The sequence below is a fragment of the Photinus pyralis genome, unplaced genomic scaffold, assembly GCF_008802855.1.
Source record: "Photinus pyralis isolate 1611_PpyrPB1 unplaced genomic scaffold, Ppyr1.3 Ppyr1.4_LG2, whole genome shotgun sequence".
In the NCBI taxonomy this organism is placed as follows: Eukaryota; Metazoa; Arthropoda; class Insecta; order Coleoptera; family Lampyridae; genus Photinus; species Photinus pyralis.
In genome coordinates this window covers 14,149,448-14,155,225 of record NW_022170403.1, presented here as the reverse complement: position 1 = coordinate 14,155,225, position 5,778 = coordinate 14,149,448, and the positions used below count along the sequence as shown (strand labels likewise).

At 36.6% G+C, this 5,778-nt stretch overlaps 1 long non-coding RNA gene across 1 annotated transcript; it reads right to left on the bottom strand.

The window, feature by feature from the left end:
• Window positions 1-4,522: 4,522 nt before the first annotated feature.
• On the bottom strand, window positions 4,523-5,257 carry LOC116165149. Its single transcript, XR_004144087.1, has 2 exons — window positions 4,934-5,257; window positions 4,523-4,861 (listed from the first exon to the last, which is right to left on the bottom strand). It is a non-coding gene; the product is annotated as an uncharacterized LOC116165149 (long non-coding RNA).
• Between the last annotated feature and the right edge of the window lie 521 nt (window positions 5,258-5,778).

The window sequence follows — 5,778 nt, the reverse complement described above, 5'->3', positions numbered from 1 at the left end:
TGTTGAATTTGTAACAAATAGGACCACATCAAAGCTAAATAACGTATACCGAGCATACTGACATGTGAAATGTACCAGTTTGTTTACGCTTAATGATGAATTATTATTCAATCCTTAATTAAATAATTTTAAATGAACACGCATACCTTTGCCCTTTTATAGAATTTTCGGGTAGAAAACTGCTTAGAAAAATCTAACCAGAATTAAATCAAGTGGCAATGCACTCTTACCTTTAGATACGGAATGTATCAACACATCCGAGCCCTATATTTGAACCACATCATCCATCATTCTTTATATATGCATTGTAAACTCAGTCGATCCATCAATACCAACATTATCCCTACACTTCCAATTAGAGTACCTACTATCGACAATGACAACTTGATAATATTTTATGCAGTTTAAACGTTGCAGTTGGCGATATTTTTCAATATGCTACTCTTTGAAAGGGAAAGTGCATATAGTTGAAAGTTTAACCACAAAGAATTCATAAAAAACACGTATGTTGTTGGTTTCCAGTGGATCGCTTCAAACTCTGGAATTTATTGAAATTGCTAGGTTTAAAAGCATTTAGAGTAAACATGGATGAGATGCCAAAACGCGAAATCTGCATAATCAATAATATATAAGTCTATTTGTCATTATTCCGTATTCATTCGCTATGGAAATTTGAGGGGTTACGTTAATGATGTGGCGGAAACAACTAAGAGGATGATTATTGTGTTTATCTCGGTATAGAAATTTAATAATAGCTACAAGTGCACTAACGTGCTGTGATTAAACTCTATTATACGTAAAATAGGGGAAATTAATGTAAAATGCTCAGATTCCACTTGATTACTTACCCTTTAAACCAAGAAAAAGTGGAAAATCTTGTAAGTTAGCATTTTGCGATACGTTAAGTTAAGGGTATAATATGTTACATAAAAATACAGTTGATTCGCGAAAGGTGAGCTTTGCGTCACTAGTTTTTGCACCAATTCCCAACGAGTTCTTTATTCTGTATCACATGTTAACACATGAGCGAGAAAGGGATGGTTACAATTTGTTGGAAATTGGTTCACAAGCTGGTGACGCAGGGCTTACCTTCCGTGAATTCAACTGTATGTTTTTATGTAACGTATAAAGTAGGTAGTATATTTCATTACCAGTCCAGAAAGGAAGATTTTCCCGTGGGCTGATGACGTTTCCGAAGTCATGCAGACACGGGAAAAGATTTTCCAAAACATTCTTAATTTTTCTTGGTTCTAAAGGGTAAGTATAATATAAGCGTGAGGCAGACTGGCTACAGAAGGTACTTTGTATTAATGTTTGTTTGGTTCTTGTTGAACCAATAGCATCTAAAGAACAATTCTGTATGCCATTATTACAATTTTCAACAATTGATGTCTATATTTTGAAACAATGATTTCTTTCAGACCTCCATAAAATATTTTAAATCCTAACTTACCTTCACCACCATATAACGATTTAATTCTTTTATGAAGCCAGAAGGTGACTTTTAGAGTCGAAACGAGTCGCAAATATTAATTAACAAATAGCAAGTATGGGGAAAATTTAGTGTCATCATTATTAATTTCTGCATTTCAACATTTCTACAAATTACAACATGGATATTGGTATGGATGTTACAATTACTTCTTCGACCGCGAAATTGCAGGACTTGGCTGTTTTACTGTCAAAGATATTGATCCCTATCGTCCTATGAGTAAAGTGTAAATATAGTCGACATATTTTTAATTTTGAATTATAACACAATTAATTGATTTTATTTAACGATTATTGCTCTGTTGCAAAGTTAAGTAATCAGTGTTTCGATACAAGAGGGTTGATATGCATATTTAATTCGCATACGGTCAGTATAATCCCGTAAAAAAGACGTATTTAAAAGTGATACTTATTGCATGAGGCGATAGGGGTCAATATCTTCGACAGTAAAACAGTCAAGTCCTGCGATTCGAATTTCCCGCGCTCAAATGTAAATGTGTTTTTGAGCTACATTTCTCTAAGATTTCACTGTAAGTAAACTTTGAATCACTTATTTAATTGTTTTGGGACATTCAGTGAGTAAAAGTACTCTTTTCATGTAATGACATTATAATTCAGTCCTAAATATTCAAGCTTATCATGTCACAGCCTATAGATGTCAAATGCACACATTGCAGCAGAAAATTCAAAAAAACTGGACTCAAATGCCACATACGTGCTGCACATAACAATGACGTTCTCCTCAACCACTCCACACCAACTATTGCCCCTACCACTCATGATCAGATGCATATGACCTGCCCACTGGAAGAGGCCTTTGGTGTCCCATTCCTCAATGCTGTTGGGCCAAAGAATGGCCTCTGGCAACGTCGCTGGGACAAAATTTGTAACCTTCACGGTAAAATTTATGACCTTCCACGACTCTTCGATCGACGACTCAAGTTATAGACTGACGAACAATTTGATATTCTCATCACAGAATGCATCAAATCTGACAAAACACTTTCAAATACAAATAACAAGAAACACATCAAGGAGAAAGGTGAATATGAAACAAAAACATTTACACGCCTGGTACTACGTGGGAAACCAAGGGAAGCCCTCAACTGGCTTATTACAAAAGACACAACCAAAGTTTTAAGTCCCGATGCTGAAATTGACTCATCTGGAAAAACCGTAAGCGACATACTAATAGAAAAACATCCTACACCAGTCACCCCAGAATCCACTTCATTCACGCTCCCCAATAATATCACAGAATTACCACCTTTTCTTGAAGTAGACGTAACAGGTGATCACATTGAAAAAGTAGCCAGAAAACTATACAAGGTGGAGGAGGCCCGACTGGATCCACAGCAGAAAATTGGCGTGATTTCCTTCTCCGTTTCGGCCAAGCAAGTGCTCACTTAAGAGAAGCCATAGCACATCTTACAAGAAAACTAAGTAATGAAATCGTCCCTTGGAGTGAAATACAAGCTCTAATGTCTAGCCGTCTTATAGCCTTAGACAAATGCCCCGGCGTTAGACCAATAGGCATTGGTGAATGTCTACGAAGAATATTATCAAAATGCACGATCGAAGTCACTGGTTTTGAAATAACCGAAGCATGCGGTCAGTCACAACTTTGCAGCGGATTAAACTGCGGCATTGAAAGTGCCATGAATGATATTTTTCAAAGTAAATGCCTTCCAGGCTCAAATTGGGGGATGCTACTTGTTGACGCAAATAATGCATTCAATGCTGTGAATAGACAACTTGCACTATGGCAAGCAAGAATATACTGGCCTCATTGCGCTCGCTTTCTACACAATACCTATAATGGCCATGCGGAGCTTGTTTTTCGTGATTCTAACATAAGATTGTACAGCAGAGAAGGAGTAACCCAAGGAGATCCTCTCGCCATGCCACTCTATGCATTAGCGACCCTACCACTAATAAATAAACTTAAAATAAAAAATAAAGTGACACAATGCTGGTATGCTGATGATTCTTCCGCACAGGGAAGTTTTCATGACTTACGTAACTGGTGGGACAGTATTAACAATACAGGACCAACATACGGCTATTTCCCACAAGGCAAAAAATCATTTCTGATAGTTTCTGAAGGTGACAAACCAATTGCAGAATAGTATATTAAAACATAAGTTGCAGAAGGCCCTCTATTCTAACGAGTTCAAGTTTCGAACCTGAGCCGCGTAGCGGCGAGGGTTCGAATGAACGAGTGCTTAGAAGGCCTTCTGCAACGAATGTTTTATACTATTTTCTCTGTTTCGGGCTCGTTTCGCATTGTTTATTAATTATGGATAAATTTAAAAATATTTTCGATATAAATTGTGTTGGCAGTACTGACTATTTGCTTGGTTTCCATAGTAACCGATCTTTCAAATTTCTTCACGAAATATTTTTGCGAAATTATCTTTAGATTTGAAAAATAAAATCCATTACCTACATTTCACTAAAGAGCCTACAATGTCAGACGAAGAACTAACTTCAACACCACCGGAATTGCGTGAATTAGCTGATAATGCGGTAAATGATTTGGTGCCATCCAAGTCTAAAAATGAGTACCAAAAGGAGTATGAAAAATTTGAATCTTGGCGCATTGAAAACAAGGTACAAACCCTCACAGAAAATTTTTGCTTGCATACTTCGAAATTCTTAGTAAGACTTACAAAAGTTCTACATTATGGAAGACATACTCGATGCTTCGATTGATGATAAACATCCGACAAAACGTTGACATTTCAAAATTTATGAAGTTTCAAGCATTTTTGAAACGATTATCGGTAGGGTTTGTACCCAAGAAATGGAAGTTGCCGAAATGTTGTCAAACAGTGGTGGACCTCCATCAGTTAGACAGTCTACCTTTACTGCTCTTCCAGCAACAGCTTCTAGTTCCAATGCTGGTTTTATACAGCCTGAATTAAGTAACCCGGAAAATACTAATGTGTCGGAGCAAAATCTGCCCGGCATTTCAGTCAATGCAGGAGTAAATTCGACCGTTACAATTACTATTTAGAATAATTACAACACCTCTTCATAATGTATAATTTTGTACAGTTAAGCAAGTGTTTAGTTTAGTATACTTTCTGTTTTATTCTGATTCCGCATTACTTATGTATTACTGACAAGTGAGCGCAGTCACTCGATCAATCGTATTGACGTAGGTTGCTAAAGCTAGCACGGCTTTCTGATATCATACTGTAAACAAAATGGGCTCCCGAAATCTCAAACTGCATACGAAGTGTAACGCAATTTGGCTTCAGTCAGTTAGTAGAGGAAATTCCGCTTCAATCTTGACAAAAACTCCTTATGTGAATGATGTAGCTTTCGATGTGGATCTTTCACCAAAGTTATCCGATTATAGTAACTGAAATAATTTAGCCGTGAAGAATTGTTTGCACCTAACAATTGGAGTTATTTTACCCAACTTACAGCTTACCTTACGATATCAAAAATGTGTTCATTTTAATAAAAATGGTTTCCTTTACAGTATATTTCGAGGTCTTCATTTTATGATAATTACTTTGCCCTTGCAATCAGTTCATACCTACAAGTAGGGTTAGTCAAGTATCAACAACATATTTATGACAACGAAACCATACGGCTCACCGTAACATATGTATATTAACATGGACATTATCGATATTGTTAATTACATTACGTATCTTTACGTAATTTAGAAATGATGGATGTTCACGGCACATAATTTCAGCTTCCGTCATCGATAAGCCGACTGTCAAACTTATTAATGCAAACTGTCGAAAAAAAAGTCACTAAAAATCGTTTAAGAATAGAGTTCAGACTAACACTAAAATACGTGCTAGAATGACGTATTCTAACACCGAAACAGAGAAAAGATATTCAACAGCACTAATATATCCGTTGTAACTGGTTCCCGTTTCCTAGGTGGATACGTAGGAATAGGAAAGGAAGATTTCATTAAAAATAATGTAACCAAATGGACGGATATGATCGAGAAGTTAACTTCAATATGCAAAGACTCACCTCAAGCCGCCTACAGTGCTCTAACTAAAGCAGCCCAATTTAAATGGTCTTTTCTACTGCGTGTTATATAATAAGCAATGCAGAAGAATTTTTTGAACCCCTTACTATTGCATTGCATGATCAATTTTTGCCAACACTACTGGGAGGTGAAACATCAAAACTAGAAGAACAGCTCTTTTCCCTTCCCGTTCACAAAGGTGGACTTGCTATATCTGACCCTTTCAATACACCAAACCATGCATACCAAACCTCAAGACAAGGCTCATCAATATTATCCAC